General features: G+C 41.9%; 1 protein-coding gene across 18 annotated transcripts in view; it reads left to right on the top strand.

The window, feature by feature from the left end:
- The window catches only part of MEIS1 (Meis homeobox 1), a 964979-nt gene that overhangs the window by 555306 nt on the left and 393178 nt on the right, over positions 1-16495 (top strand). Inside the window, exons 2-3 of one of the 18 annotated variants that reach the window (XM_079941533.1) lie at positions 1052-1130; positions 10927-10990. The exons of 16 other annotated variants lie outside the window; for them this stretch is intronic. The gene's annotated coding sequence lies outside the window, so the exon portion shown is untranslated. Of the gene's footprint in view, positions 1-1051; positions 1131-4051; positions 4127-10926; positions 10991-16495 lie in introns of all 18 variants that reach the window. One more of the 18 variants, XM_079941534.1, reaches the window with a different exon arrangement.

The raw sequence follows: 16495 nt of genomic DNA, 5'->3' as shown, positions 1-16495 counted from the left end.
GCTGAATCTCATTCTTTGCCAAAACATATGTTAAATTGGGTAGTTTCACTGTGGGTTATTTGCAAGAATATAGTTTTCTTGAACATTATAATTATACTTATTTAATTATTTATTCAATCCATCATGAACGAGTTCTTGCCATGTCCCAAGTACTGAGGATAATGAAATAAAATCAAGGTCTCCACCCTCAGAAACATACCAAAAATATACCTGGACCCCAGATTTTGAGCTGAGAAGAACTTAGAGTTCTACTAAGTTAGGCCCTTACTTTTTGGCAGCTAAGCTATCTCCACTTTACAAAACACCGGTGGGAGGGTCAGAGAGTTAACAGTTTGCCTTGTCTGAGGCCCCATAGCTGGTTAATGGTAGCAAGGAGGCTAAAATACCACTCTTTCTCTCTTGTCAAGACATCTTGGTTAGCAGGGATGTGCTGAGAAATTCCCGTTACCTGGCCAGGAGTTATTAGAGCCTGTCTCACCTTATTCACAAGTGGAACCACAGACTGGCCATTCTTGTTAGATGTTGCATTGGCCTGTAATGCTACTAGACTTAACAGGAAAATCAGAAAATCTCAACTTGGTAGTGACCTCATTTTCAAAGCCAGCCCTAAGACCTACAGGAAAGGTTTCTGGCTTAAGACACAATCCACACACCTCACTCTTTGGGTTAGAGAGGAAATGGCTTTGGCTTACCTGGTAGACCAGGTGCCCCTGTGCTGTTCCCGACTTGGTTTGCTTCTTGGCCAAGGGGATGAACTTCAACACTTCTGGCCTAGAATAAGGTCCTAGGGCTAGAAGATACAGCCTTTGCTGAGAGATGACCAAGGGGGCCTGGCCTCCGCACCCAATAGCCACACTCGCCCCTTAAATAAGAACAGAATTTTGATCCACGACTCCGTAGTTATACTGAGTTGCATAGCAGTGCAATTAATGCCGCTTAATGTAAACTGAAAACAGAATTTCTGCAGCTGCCAACTTCCTCCGGCTCAGCCAGTGCTATATGCTGACTTCATTTATAAGCATTATTTTCTTTCTCATTATGTTGATTGCAGAAAGAAAATCAGTCCAAGAAAGAGAAACAGACATCTAACTTCTACTGGCAACACGCAGAATGCAAAATTTAGATTGCAGGTATTGATTTCCATCTAGCATAGCACCAATTGCTCCATAAAATTGAAGCCCTTCTGACATCTCAGTCAATGGTCGATTTGAATACATCAGGCCCATGAGCTCTGCTGGACCCCAGCTAGGAATCTTGTCTGGGTATCACATTGCCTATTTTTTCAGTTCATTCCCTTCTCTCACCCCAGATTCTCTGCTAAATGTCTGATGAAAGCTTCATGAAAATAAATGAACTTTTGGTTTTCTAGTCATGCAGTCACTGCCATGGTTTCATTAGCAAGGGTCTGGCTGCCGCTGTAGGCATTTTCCTACATTCCATCTACTAATCTTGGATGTGTGAGATCCGTGAGTCAGCAACATCTGAATGGAGCATGGTCTGTTGGGCCACATGACAGGCATTGCTGTCTGCAAAAATCTTCAGAGTCCAAAAAAAAGACATTCAATGCTTGACAAATAAGGGTTTCCCCAAACCTCGCTTTATAATAATAGAGAAGATAGAAGTTTTTACATAAGGTTATGGTAAGGGTGAATATGACTTTTGTTCTGAGCCAAACTGCTAACTAGTATGTGTGGTTTAGTGTTGGGAAGGGAATTGCAAAGCTGCAATAGAACACGTGGTAACTGAAGTCAGTACTGTCTCAGAAAATAGATGAGAGCTGACTGGACACCATGTTTAGCTATGAAACACCCCTTCCAGTCAAAATTCCAGATCCAGCTCCTAGGTCTTTTGAACAGTTCTTAGTATATCAGTTTCCCAGAAGCAGCTCACTTTCTGCAGTGATGACACAGACCTAGGGAAGATGATAGAAACTCATCATCAGTCTGACTTCATTCTTCCGTATATTGGCATTACTCTCTGTACCACTTGAAGCCAGTGGGAGCTTCCCCAGCCAAGCAGATCCACTGGGGTGGGAGAGTGCATTGGAAATCAGGCCATCCCTAGAAATAAGACACCACCAATGACTAAACTCTTGGGTGATGCATTTTCCAAAAGTGCTGGAAATCTCTGAAGAGTGCAGCTAGAGAATACTGCTCTTCAACAATCGAATCTTCCACATCTTGCTTCAACTTTCAGGACATATGAAAATGATAATGTCTATTGTTCAGTAGAGAGAAATATGGGAAAATTCCAAAGCAGACTCCAGAAAATAACACACAAAAATGGCCTCCGCCTTATCCCCCAGCCCCCTGTACCCCAGTGGTGTGTCATTAGAGTTGTACAACTTAGAGCCTCAGTACTCAATCACATTCCAACCCTCATCGCCTGGGTCCTCACACCCTTGCAGGGCAGAGCCAAAACAGGCTTGCAGAGCAGCTATGACATCAGGAGATTTGGGCAGGGGAGTCATGGATTTTCTCAATAGTTGTTTCCACATCAAAGGAGGAACTCCCCTGTCCTCATGAATGTGTGTTCTACCAAAGGATTTTACTATACTTACGCAACACCTAAACTGAGGTCCTGCCCCGGGCAAAATAGATACATTTCCTTTTCTGTGCTCTCCCATCTTCTTGTGTATAGTTTTGCTTTTCTTTCCCCACCTGCCCCCCACAGTACATTCTTGTTGAATTTTGTCTGATCTATACCCTCGCACTTCCAAAGACCTTCCCCTCTGCGCTTTCTCCCTAGCCTTCTTCCCTCGGAGAAAATGCACTTTTTCTTAGTTCTGTTTTCTTGTTTCTTGCTCTGTTCAATTCATCTTATTAACTGATTTAAACTAAAGTATTAATGGCTGAAAATGAAAACTAAAGGTGTAATCCAGCCAGACAACGTAAGTGTAAGAGAGTGACAATTTTTATTATTTTAGCTACTGGCATAATCACTCAGAGAGGAAACTCATTATTTGGGGAAAATAATTTATCAAGCTGTTTGGGGTAGAAGATGAGACTCTGAGGGCAACAGTTTCAAAGGGAGCCCAGATTTTAAAAAAAGGTCCTTGAAGTGCTCTGCATGAGAAACTTGTGTTTTATTCCTGAGAGAAAAGGGAGAGATGAGAATAGATGGGTAGAGAAGTGTGGTGGAGGGAAGAAGATGCTACAAGAACCTGTGTTCTTTGTGAGATAAAGAGCTGGTGAGATTTCTACATGGGAAGGGGGCAAAGCACATTTGAAGAATGGGGGTGTCTAATATTTCATTTAAAATCATGATCATGCTCATTATTGCAGTGAAAACTCTTTTTCTCCAAACCTTCATTCACATCCACTAGACACACAAATATATTTTGTGAGTATATTTGTGTACCTGTGTGTAAAGAGAAAAAAAAAAAAGAGTTTCACAGTTTCATCGATGAGGTACATGCAAAAGCAAGAACTCACAGACTGAAGTGACCCTGAGAATAAAAATCTGGTTTCCCTACTCCTAGGAATTCACAGAAATCTTTAGGAGGATTTGCCCTTCCAAAGTATGCAGTTATGGGTTTTACCTAATATGATCTAGATCTAAAGGAACAGGCAGGGCAGCTGCTGTAATATTTGTAGTCCAATGAAGTGAAAGGACGTACGGTAGAATTTGTTCATGGGGAAAGGAGGAAGGGAAATGAAGCTTCCCCAGAGGGTGAAACAAGCCTGGAAGGCTTGTTAAGACCACTCCCCTTGGGATAGGAAGGAGGGAAGAGATTTTGGACTCCTGTGGCCTTAAGTGGAAGCTGGGAAGATTCCATGTGATATGGCATGGGACAATCCCTCTTCAGTGTGCCCGGATCTGTGAAGATAAGTGCCTTCATGCAGTGTAGATTGGAGAGGAACCTTCTGCCTTGATGGGTGGAATTTTTGAGCAACAAATACTAGAGCCAGTGTGGGGCTAATAGTATGGGCCACGTGACATTTTTTTGGCAAGAGCAGCAACACGGTGGACCAGGTCAGTTAGATCTGGCTGCAGTCATCAGGCGAAGGCACAAAAACAAGGAGTGACAGCATGTGTGACGTTTTTCCAGGTCTCCCCTCCACTCCCATGTCAGCAGTGGCTAGGATCTGGGAGGAGCTGGATTTTTCTGCCATTGACAAGCAGGGTAAGCAGATAACTAATGTGTTCCAGAAAAACATGTTTTCAGGTGTAACCTGGGCAGGGGTGGGGTTGCGGGGGGGAATCTGTTATTATCAGGATATTCTAATGCAGAAGAAAATTTTAGAAACAAGGTAGTCTTTCCCATTATACTCATTAATGAGATAATTTCCTCATGCCGGGTATATGGGTAGATACTGAATAGTCTTCATTTCTAGGCTTTACAACAACCCAAAGAGGTAGATGTTATATATTTTACAGATGAGAAAATAGAGGTTTCAGAAGATTAAAGACTATTTATCTCCAAGTTCAAATGCTAGGATGCTCAAGGGAGGAGAGATGCAGTTTTAATTGGTCTCACTGCCGAGTTGGTTGTCTTCTATGGCAGGAGTCAACAAACTACAGTGGTGGCCCACAATCTATTTATGCCCCATTAGCTAAGAGTGGATTTTATTGTACATTTTGAAAGGAGTATTTCAAAGGAAGAAGTAATATACACGACAGAGAGCATATGTGTCCCACAAGCCTAAAATAATTACTATCTGGACCTTTGCAGAAAAGATTTGCCAATCCCTGTTCTGTGGCATAAACCCACTACTCTTCCTCTGCACCAGGGCAACCCTGAATATGACTGTCGATAAGCATAGGTACCACCTCTGCCTCATGGTGAGGAAATGCAGGTATTTCATGTACTTGGTGTTGCTTAAAAATCCTTGTTGGACCATCAACATGGCTCTCAGCTAGAGCCTTAAAACATCAAAACACAGTTTGTGTAAAACACTGAGGAAATGATAGGATTACAAAAGCAGAGGCTTTCTCTAGAGTGTGAACTTATGACCTGGAGACTGAATTACTAAGGGGTCTAGGGATAAGCTTAGAGGTGTAGGACCCCCTGAAATTGTGCACAATTCTCAAACAGGTGATGACTTCTAAAACGTTATGAAATCTGCTTCTAGAGCTCATGGAGGTGTGGAAATAGAGACTATTGAAACTGGAAAGGACATTGAGATTAATCCCATAGGCCTAGAGCTATGTCCTTTTCTCTTTGCAGTATATCCTCTTTCTCTAAATGGTTCCCTCTATCCACATTCATGGCTGGCTTTATGATCTAGACACATATTCCAGTGATCTAGAGTCTATAGTCAATGCCCTTCTTCCAAACTCTACTGCAATGTCTCAGCTCCACAAGTGCCAAGAGGAAACTTGTACTCTTTCACTCACACCACATTTTTTTTAGTGTTCCCAGCTATACACACTAGAGAGCAAGACATCACCCTTGCTTTCTCACTCTCCACCATCACTCTTCCCCACCTCCACTTCATCACCAAATCCTTCCTAAATGTCTCCCTAGATCTGCCCACTTTCCCTCTGACTCTCTCCATCAGCCTATACCCAGCTACCTCCATCTTTAGTTATCTACTTGGGCTGCCACTGCCACCACCAACCCCTCTCTGGATCATTCTCCTGTTACTTCCAGACTGTCACAGGTTGGGTTTCCTAAAAAGCTGACTTGGGATGGAGACTAGGATGCAAGAAGTTGATTAGGTAGTGTTTCTTGTGGAAAGGAAAGGAGTGAGCTTGGACGGAGGGAGAAGTTGGTGCTGCAGTGAAGTTTCAGCTGAAGCCTCAGCTAACACTGTGGGGACTTCTGAAGATGGGATGACCCTTCAGAGCTGCCCCAAGCTGAGAGCAACAGGCCTCGTCTTTATACCCCTGCACTGGTCAGGCTGGAAGGGGTTGGTGGTGAAAAGGACATAACCTTGGTCACCGTGGCTCTGCGGTTCAGGCAATTTCTGAAGGGACTGGACAGCTGAGGACTGCTTGGCAGTACTTTCAGCAGCTGGGGTAACAGATTCTTCATTTTTGAAGGGGAATTTGTGTGGCACAGTGAATGTTTCAATTCTGATTATATCATCCTTTTGTCTAAAACTCCTCAATGACCTTCCAGTGGCTCTTAGGAAACATCCAAACTGTGTAACATGGTCTTCAAAGCTGTGCATGGCCTGACCCTTACTTGACCTTTCCAGCTTCATCTCCATCCTACTCGACTTTGCTCTCTGGGCTCCAGTCACGCTGGCCTGGTTTCAGTCCCTCATATTTATTTTGCTTCCTCCCACCACTGGGCCTTTGCACATGCTATTCACTATCCTGCCCTCCACCTGAGGGCAGTACCCTCCACCTCCACTTTACCTAGTTAAACCTTTAGATCTCACCTCAACGCCTCTTCCTAACCTCCCTGATGAGGCCGTTCCTCCGTTGTAGACTCTCACAGCACCTGCTCCTCTGTGCAGTAGCACTTGGATCAGTTGCAGTTTTTGCAGTTGTCTGTGTGCTTGTTTCACAGTCGACCATATCTTCCTTTAGAGGGGTCACTCCATGAGGACAAGGCTGTGCCCATTTTTTGCTCAGCATTCAATTCCTAGGGCCTTTTACAGTTCCTGACCCACAGTGTGTGCTCAGAGAATATTGGTTGAATGAAAAGTGCATGAATGCCCTTATTTTGTGGGTCGGGTCACCAAAAACTGAAGAGGTCATATGGACTTGTTCAGAGTTTAATAGCTGCTTGGTGTTAGAGCAGGACATTTAAAGTTATATGTGTATCGCATATTATTTGGAGATTGTGGGGCCTATTCAGAGGCAAGTTTACAGCTAAAAGTTGATTGCTGCTCCTCCCTTCGGCTCTCCTCTTGAACTGGACCATTGCTTCTTCTCTTCCTAGTGTTTGTTTCCCCACATTAGTTGTGGTCTTCACTTACATAGTCAAAAATAATAATAAAAAACCTCAAGTGGATTGATGGATTAAATCCAGTCAGACAGGACTTTAAAAATAATTTAAAACCCTACATGGCACCAAATACTCAGTTGACAAATGCCTTTGCTTTTCACCCAGTTGTTTTCACATGATGAAGCTGTAATCTTTACTCCATCCAGATGTCCCCCACCACCACCCCCAAGTCCAGACTTCATAGTAGAGAGAGTGAGAGAAACAGGCAGAAGAAAGGAGATTGGCCTACATGGTATGTTTCTGGGCTCAAGTTTAGAGAACAGTGATTTGGAATCCTGGGTCATAATTCACCAATCAGGCTACATATGCAAATGAGAACATCCTGACTTGTTCAAAAGAGTTCTGTAAATAATATTATTCATCTCTTAGAAGCAAGCCATATTTTTACTGGACTTTTTACTTCAGACCTGCATTACTAATGAGAATATATATTTTGAAAACTCTGTTATTTATTTCCCTTCTGCTTAATATTTCAATCAAACATACATTTACCATATTAATCACAGAACATGATGGTTTTAAAACCTCAGAAATCATTTTAATTGAATACCTCATGTCTGTTTAATCTAAAGTTAATAAAACCTTTTTTTTTAAACATCATGGTATCCAATTTTAATTTCTTGCTGTAGGACATTCACCCCTCCCTTCCCTGAATTTTTTTTGAGTGTTAGTCTTATAAAAAATTCATATTTTACTTTGAGATCAAAGTTAGATTCCTTTTATGCTAGTGATACTAACCTGTTATTTATTTAATATCAGTGCAATACCCAATAAAATGGAGAATTGTGTCCAATGATAAAAATTTATGATGTATCAACTCAAAGTATATTTTGAAATAAGAAACTCTCAGCTGATACCAGTCATCTTCAGACAGGAAAGTTCTGTTACAAGACCTTTATGTACCTGCATCAGAGGGCGTTCTGGGGGGGGGGGTGCGGGGGATAGGGGATTGGACATGACACCAAACGGCATTTCTTTCATTAATTTGGCTAGAAACAGCACAGGTGCCACAATTATGGATTTGGGTATTCAAACAATGGAATTCATTGTTCCACAAATCTGCGGTGTTCCCAATTCTTCCCATTTACTTTTAGAGTTGTGTATTGTTCCTGGTCTAGAGATAATAGGTGATGAATGGCTCTTCAGCTATCCCTTTTATCAGAATTCCCTGGCTCTATGTTCATGTTGTAAAGGGAAGCGAAAGGTGAGTTGAACAAATTTCATCTCAGAAACCTTGGGCATCCATTTCCTTGGGGCTTCACACATTGGGGTTTGATTAGCTGGGTGGGAATTTCTCTTTTAGACTTTGTAGCCAGCGCTGCTTTAACAGAAGGCTTCACTTATAGCTCTTCTTACACAAACAGGCGATTTGCCTGACGAACCATGTGCAAGGTCAATGAACCCATTCCTTTGGGAGAATAATATCCAAATATCACTTAACTAGGGTGACCATATAACTCACCTACCAAACTGGGACCCTTTTCAGTATTAAAGAGGAAGCATTATTGAGTCAGAGCAGTAAGTGTAGACCTCAAGCATCCATGGAAAAATAGTGCATCTAGTTGCTTTGTCTATTGTGTATCTGGAGCACCGACCTCCTTCTTCTCCCAGAGGAATTCTCCATGAACACTTCTCTGCAAAAAGGGTTAATTCTTCTTCTGTGCCTCGTGAACTTGGTCGGACACAAGATTCTTAAAGTCACTCGAATCTATCAGATCATTTTGATTACAGTGGAAAGTTCTGAAACTCCAGGAAATGACCTGATAGAAAGTAGATATTAGGTCCACCTTTAAGTCCCCCTGACACAGCCCTATTTGTGACCTCACAGTCCTGGAGACCCACAGCTCCAGAGCCCTGATGACAAGTCAGTGTGACCAGCTCTCCACGTGGCTGCATGACAGCAGCTCACTGAGGGCTCGGATCATCTTTTACTAGTTTACAATCCTGATGATGCCCATTTTAGGTTGTTTTCTGTTTGACCCTCTGGAATCTGCCTCCAAGGATGCAAGGACCCCAGGGTAGCACATCACAGAAAAGTGTCAAACTGTTTTAATATTTTGATCCTTTCTCCCTGAGAGAGTAACTGTGAGCCAGCTTGAGGAAGAATTCAGGCAATGGAGTGTGGGCCTTCCCCATCACATTGTAGACCATTCTGTTTTTGAAGAGACAAATGTGTGGCAGACAGACTGCTCATGGCTGCCTTTCCTAGAGTTACACAATCTTGGTCTCAGACCCAGAGGTCAAATCATACGGTCTTGAATTTTTTTGAGGGAGACTTTGTTTAGGAATTTTTCTTCCTGAGAGAATCCTTTGTTTGGAAGTGACCAGAAAGGATGAGTTATTGAACAACTCTTCAGTCATGGTCTGATGGGCAGAGAAAAAGCAGTGCTCCTATTACCCACAGACCTTCACGAAGACAAGCGCAATCAGTTGCAGATAATTAAGCTGTTCATAATCCAAATACTGGAGACAAATTTCCTTAGTCTCAAGCCGTGGGGCGGAGAGAATGTGCTTTCCAAACTAAGCTACGGAAAGAAGGGAGGAGATGAGGAAAACTCTTGGCCAATATTTTACATGATTCTCAACCCAAGGAAACCCCAGGCCATCAAAGGGCTTTCTTCTTATGGTGCAGTTCTATCCTGAGAGAAATAGCAGAAACTTCACAATATTGAACAGGAGATAATTAAATCATTATTTCCCTGCATTAATTCTGAGTGATGAGTGCCAGGGGTGAGTTTCAAGTGTAACACAGGAGGTGATATGGTGCAATGCAGTGGGTGATCTTTTTCAGCTGGTACTTCAAGCAGCAAATAACTCTTTCCATGAAAAGAGACTTAAAATGTGCTTCCCAATACCTCATAGCAGAGAAGACACTGAATAAGGTAGAAAGAAGGCAGGTTAAAAAAAGCTGGGGTTTGAGAGACACAGGGCTAAAGGATCATGCCGCCATTTTATTGACAAGTAGTCAAGCTGTCACTAATCATTTGCAGAGTGTGTTGAAAGAATTTTTCATAGGTGTAAGTTGGTAAAGTTTTAGTTCTTAAAAAGTGGCAAATGCACATAGAAAGACCATTATTTTTTCTGTGACTAATAAGAGACTTGTAAAAAAACAGCCATCTTAATGCTGAAGGTTTGAAACAGTAAGATCTGGGACAGGGAGAAAAGGCTAAAAGATGGTTCCTCTAGTCACGTTTGTTAAAAGTTATCACTAGTTCCTTAATGAACAGGAAGTAGAGATTGTAAATCAGGATCCTTTTTAGTTCATTCCATATAAATATATGACTCAGGACAGTCATTAGGAAGTTTCTTTATCCCCCCACATTTAAGGGTAGTCAGAATACCAAAAAGTCTTGGCAATATTTACATTAATATAGAGTTTACCTTCAAATTCTTCACATATTCTTTGTTAATCTCATCCTTCTGAGAAGGTCATAAAAGGCATCACAATTCCTATGTGGTAGGAAACTAAGGCTGTGGTGGCATAATGCCTTGTCCAACATCTCATGTCTAGTCAGTAGCAGACCCAAGACCAGAGCTGAGGTCTCTTGACTCTCAGACTCCTCTGCACATCATGTCACACCACCTACACTGGGGCAAAGGCAAAGCTTCCCCTCTCATTTCTCCCACTGGAAGAAAGAGGCATGCAAAGCTATGATTAGTGTTAGGGAAAGTAGGCGAATTGAATGGCATTTACTGGTAGGCAAGTTAACTGAGCTTATGAGAAGACCATCTGAGTCACATGGCATGTTGCTTAGTGAGATTGCAGAGCATTCTAGAAAAAAAAAAAAAGCCAAATTGGCACAAAAAGTTTACTCAGAGGACTAGCAGAGGATATTTTCAGATAAACACCAGCAATGAGTGGTGACAATGAGGAGGAGTAATGTGGGGCAGCACAGAAAAGACTGGAATATGCTTGAGAAAATCTCGATTTTATTGTGACTACATCACTTTTACGAGGTCCAAGATCTTGAGCAGAGCATTTAATCTCTCTGTACCTCAGTTTCCTGCTATCCTCCTCACAGGGTTCTGTCAGAATCCAATGAGATAATGAACACGATTTTCACAATTCTGAAGTGCTAGATAAAGGTAAGAAATTATAGAGCATTACATATAGTAGTTACTTAACAAACATTTGTTGAACTAAAAAGGCTATTTCAACTGGAATTGATTATCACTGTGCATGGTGATTCCTAAGATTGTGTGCCAATAATTATTGCTTTAATGGAAATGGCTAAGTGAATTAACCTGCTGCCAGAATTATGGATCCAATAACATTTTAGAAAATTGTTTTTATTCTTCAGCGCTGAAATATCTGGGTATGGAATGCAGTAACAAACATGCAAATTTTGGCCAACAGCCTGGGTGTTTCTGCTACTTGATAAAATTGGAATGCTTGAATACAGTTTTACATTTGAAAGGCACATTACAAAAATCTACCAAGACAAGTTAAGCATGTGTCTCTGGCAGAGAAATTAAACAAATGTAGAGAGTGAGAAACATCAATGCAATGCTAGCTATTTTAGTGCTCTATTATCACCCACAGAGATTCTTAATACAGTACAAAAATTTCATGATTATAAATTCCAGTTATATGGCCTGCCTTTTAGGCTCTCAGGGTTGGCGTTGCTAAGAACAGATTAATCTGAATTTTAAAAAAGTTACTAACCAGTCATAATAAACCTCCATTTCATATGTGTATGTATGTACATATAGGCATATATATGTATATTACATACATATGTGTTAATAAGAAGCAACTACTATAATAAAGAACAATATTGCTCTTCATGTAATCCTGTAATTTCACCAATAGTTAACTATCCAGAGAACATCTTGTCTGTAAATGGCTTTCTGTGGGTCTTGAGTTGTTTTGCTTTTAACCCCTGTGCAGTCCTTTTCTACTTTGCTCTATTGCTTTGTGAAGAAAAAATGAGGCGTCACCAGCTGTTGTTGCCTACTTAAACTAATATTAGGGCCAAATCTCTGGTTTCTTGAAAACTTTCTTGCGTCCATCATCCTCTAGGTATCTCTGCCCATAAAACATACCAAATACTTTTAAGGACAAGTTGACCCTGACCTAGGGCACTTGTGTGTTTGAGGAGATTGTTTAGTTTTTCCAGGGGCATGGCCAGTGTGTTTTATAATCTAGAAGTGCCTCTCCATCACGCAGCCTGGGTTGGGTTGTTGCAGTCTATCTGGAGGCAAGGTTTTCCGACTGTGAATTGTTCCTGTGTAAATGGATTCGGCCATTTGGGCTGCACTCACAGTAGTGCTTCCTCTCTCTAAGCCTTGAGAGATTCCTTTATCCTGGGCTTTCAGATACCAGTTAGCACACAAAATGAGAACCATAAAGGCAATTTTGTGAATTTTAAAAATTGGAATAAAATATATGTAACATGAATTTCACCATTTTAACAATTTTAAGTGTATAGTTCAATAACATTAAGTACACTCAAATTGTTGTGCAATCATTACCACCATCCATTTCCAGAACTTCTTCATCTTCTCCAACTGAAAGTCCATAGCCATGAAATAATAACTCCCCAACCCCCAGACCCTGGAATCCATCATTCTACTTTCTGTCTGTATGAACTTGACTACTCTAGGCATCTCATGTAAATAGAATGAAATAGTATTTGTCCTTTTGTGACTGACTTATTTCACTTAGTACAGTATCCACCAGGTTCATCCATGTTGTAGCATGTGTCAGAATTTTCTTCCTCTTTAAGGCCAAACAATATACCATTATACGGACATACCGCATTTTATTTGTCCATTCCATCAGCAGACATTTGGATTACTTCCACTTTTTGGTACCATTCGTAAATGATGCTGCTATAAACATGGGTGTGGCAACTTAGTGAGTCTTTATAAAGTTAAATGTGTTTAAAGATCTGTCCTTCCAATTCTTTCCTCGGTGTTCATCTGTCTTTTTGATGAAATGATGGTGATAACAGTTTCTTTTTCCTTACTTGGTAAAGTGTTGACAACTCTAAGCCAATCTTCTTTAAAAAAATTTAAGTCTGGAAAACATAGAAATTCTTCTCAAATGTTGTAGAGCATCAGAATCACCTGGAAAGTTTTGGAAACTATAGTTCTCAGGAGCCTGCACTAAACTGATTGAAACCCAGTCTACAGAGGTGAACTCAGGCACTGATATTATTTGAAAGCTTCCAAAAATTATTCTAATTTATGACTACGTTGAGGAATTCCTTATGGCTTTCCAGAACTATGTGTCAAGCCAGATATATCATTTTGGTCAGTGGCTACCCCTCCGCCACCACCAAACCTATCATGGGGTGAAATCTACCAAATATTAAGCATGTCCAGGACAAGGAGATTCTGAGCTAGGACTGAGGCTATGTAAAGATTAAATTCCACCGTGCAGTTTTTATTTCCAAATCCAAGTTGAAGTTTGTGTGGTTCCCCCACAGCTGCTTGCACCTGTTCTATAGGGAAAGGAAAGAATCAGTTTCCATGACTTCTCTCCTTCTTCCCACCTCCTCAGAGTTCTTGAACTTGGCCACATCATGCTTCCAAAACTACATTCGACCCAAAGTGTACAATATCCAGCCTCCTTGATTTTGCTATTTTCTGAAACTAGCCCAGTTTGAGAGGGGTTTGCTTTCACTTACATATTTATTGATTTTCTTTTTCACAACTAAATATCTACAGAATCTACCGCATGTCCAAAGGGGCAATAAATCACATAGAGAAGCATGTCAAAAATGATGAAGAAAGTTGTGTACCACAAGAATCTTTTGAGTGCCCTCCATGGGATGAAGACACCATCCATGAGGTGAACACACCATCCACAGGGTGAACACATCCACACTGACTCTTCACCTTCACTGCCTCCTAAATACTAAACATCAGTTGTTGGCATGTGATTAGTGAGAAAGCTCTGGGTTGTGATGTTTTGAGAAAAGCAGTACGTTCCTCATTATCCACAAATCCATGGGTATGAGAGTGTGAGCTCGAGTATTAGCATTTCCACATCCATCTCCCATCCTCTCTGCAACCTCCAGCAAGGCAGCTTGCCTTATTAGTAACGTGTTTGGGATTAACAGCTTTGCTATTGTGTTAGCGTCTCTGTCATTACCCAGGGAGGGAAACTGGCAAGTGCTAAACCAGTTACTAACAGACTTAAAACAGCACCTGGGGTGGAATTCTCACACAGCAACCCACCTCAGAGCCAAAATTTCACCAGCTACAAGCAAGGTGTGTGCACCTTTAATAAAATGGGTTTTATAATTAGGGTAGGGAAATTTTTAAATGTGCTAAAACTCTCATATCGAATTAAAAAGAAACGCCATTCAGATATTTACCAAGTAATGGAATCCCATTTCCATCTGTGCTGGGTTCTTTTCAACACCTCTTCCCTTAGAAGTGCCAAAAGGAGAAAAATTTTAGGCTTGCAGCGTGAATTGTAGGAGAGCCAGCCTGGAGTGCTGTATTGGGAGGGGCTAGACCTTGACAATGGCTGGAATTATTAAAAGTGTCTGGCAGGTACAAAGAGGACCTATGGGCTTAAGGGGTTGTAAGGCTGACACGCAGTGAGCTGGCTTTCTGCAACCATGATGCTGGCAGAAATCTCTGGCCGGCGCAGAGCCCAGTGGAGGAAGCCCAAGAGTAGAAGCTGGGCCAGGTGTGTTTGCACCTCAAGGCCTTTCTGATGGATACCACCATTCTGGTGTCAGCCCCGTCCCTGGGTCACTTTCTCCTAAACCACTTTAGACTGAAATTGCAAGCAAGAGACACAGGTGCTAGAGAGAAACTCTCCCACTATTCTGGGCATACACCCAGATTTCCCATCTTGGTTATCACATGGCTCTGCTCTGGAGTTGCAAAGAATAGAATAATAAGCATTCCCCACTGATAGTCTTCCTCACCCCTCAGTGGTAACCAGTTCTGTGTCACAGAAGTGGAAACTGAGAGTCTAAAAAAAAAAGTTCCCTGAACCATTCTGAGACTAAACTCAAGAATCAAGCAAAGAATTTGCCCTTCATTACTAATTGAAGGTTCCAGTTTCAAATTAGTCTGCCTTCAGCCAAGGTTCTCAGGCCCCTCCCAGCCATCGATGGAATGAATGCCAACTGCATGTTGTGACTTCTCATGGTGACGTGGACCTCCCTGCCCCCAGTTTCTTTCACCACTTTCTCCATGGAGCAACATACCCTCCTATTGTTAGAATGAGGTTTACCTCCAACATCCCCAAGTTCAACACCGTAAGGGAACCCCATGACTTAGCCTCAAACACCTGTGCCAGTGAACCTGTAATGATGCTGGAGCCATGGTGGTCAGAATGGCGAGAAAAAAGCTGTTCCAGAGGAAGAGAGAAGGGCCAGGCTGGGGACTTGGGAAGCGAACTTTATTCACATCATAATTTTGCCAGAGGCAGGTCCTATTTCTAGTTTCTAGAGCAGGTGACAAAACTTTGTGAACCAGCGATTTCAACACGCGGTCTGACAGGATTTTCCTGATTTGTGAGCTTTCTAATCTAAAAAGTCTTGCAAAGCAATAATAACCCAACCCACCAAGTGACAGATTCAACAAATCACTTTGGTGAAAGGAATAAAAATGTATGAAACGAGGGCTGAACTACAAAGTCTAGGACATTCCATTGCACTTTGGAACCCAGAAGGTATGTCCAGATATGGGAGGCTTCAGAGTCTATTCAGTTCACAGACAGACTTGAAGGCAGCTTGCCTCGTGGATACACTAGCTCTCGCTCTTTCCACTCTCCCCATCTCTTTTCTGGCAGTGCTTTCCCTTGGGGAAGGGCAAGAGATGGGTAGATGTGGGTCAAATTCACTGTAGCCCCTTTGGTTCTTGACACAGTGCGCTCCCAGGAGTAATTGCATTCACACTCCCAGCTTTAATTGGCCTCGTTAGTAGGTCCATCTCTGAGCCTCAGAAAGTCATGCTTTACCTATTCTCCCTGCAGTGTAACTATGTGAGAAAATATACATTGATGTCTGTCTAGAAAAGAGGGCTGGTTAGAACTGTGAGGTAGACCCAAGGGAACCTGGTACCTTCAGACAGAGATCCTGCAGTCAGGAGGCAGTCTGGGCCTTCCCTGGCTGTGTTGCCAAGAGCCTCAGCAGGACTGAAGACTGCTAGTGGGTGTCAGCTGGTCTAAATACCTCTGTGATTCTGAGTTATTAGGCATTGCCATGGAGGAAGCGTCAGCCTTATAAAGGGCCAGAAGGTAAATATTTTAGGTTCTGTGGGCCTTACGGTCTCTACTGTGACTACTCAACTCTGCCACTATGGGGCAGAAACACCATAGCATCCATAAATGAACAGGCACGATCATGTTACAAGAAAACTTTATTTACAAAAACAGACAGTGGGATGGATCTGGTCCCTGAGCTATAGTTTGTTAACCTCTGCCTTTGAAGTTGTTGTCATATAATCTTTGGTTAATTGAGTTCTACAGAAGCATATATGTGCTGTTACTTTCACATTATATATGTATTTGCATTGTGTATTTGTCTATTGGACTCCTTGGTACACATTTAATTCCTCGAGAATTCTGTAAAATAAACTATCACACACACACACACTCTCTCTCTCTCTCTCTCTCTC

This window comes from Stenella coeruleoalba (genome assembly GCF_951394435.1).
Source record: "Stenella coeruleoalba genome assembly, chromosome: 13".
Taxonomy (NCBI): domain Eukaryota; kingdom Metazoa; phylum Chordata; class Mammalia; order Artiodactyla; family Delphinidae; genus Stenella; species Stenella coeruleoalba.
This window is presented reverse-complemented; position numbering and strand designations above follow the sequence as displayed.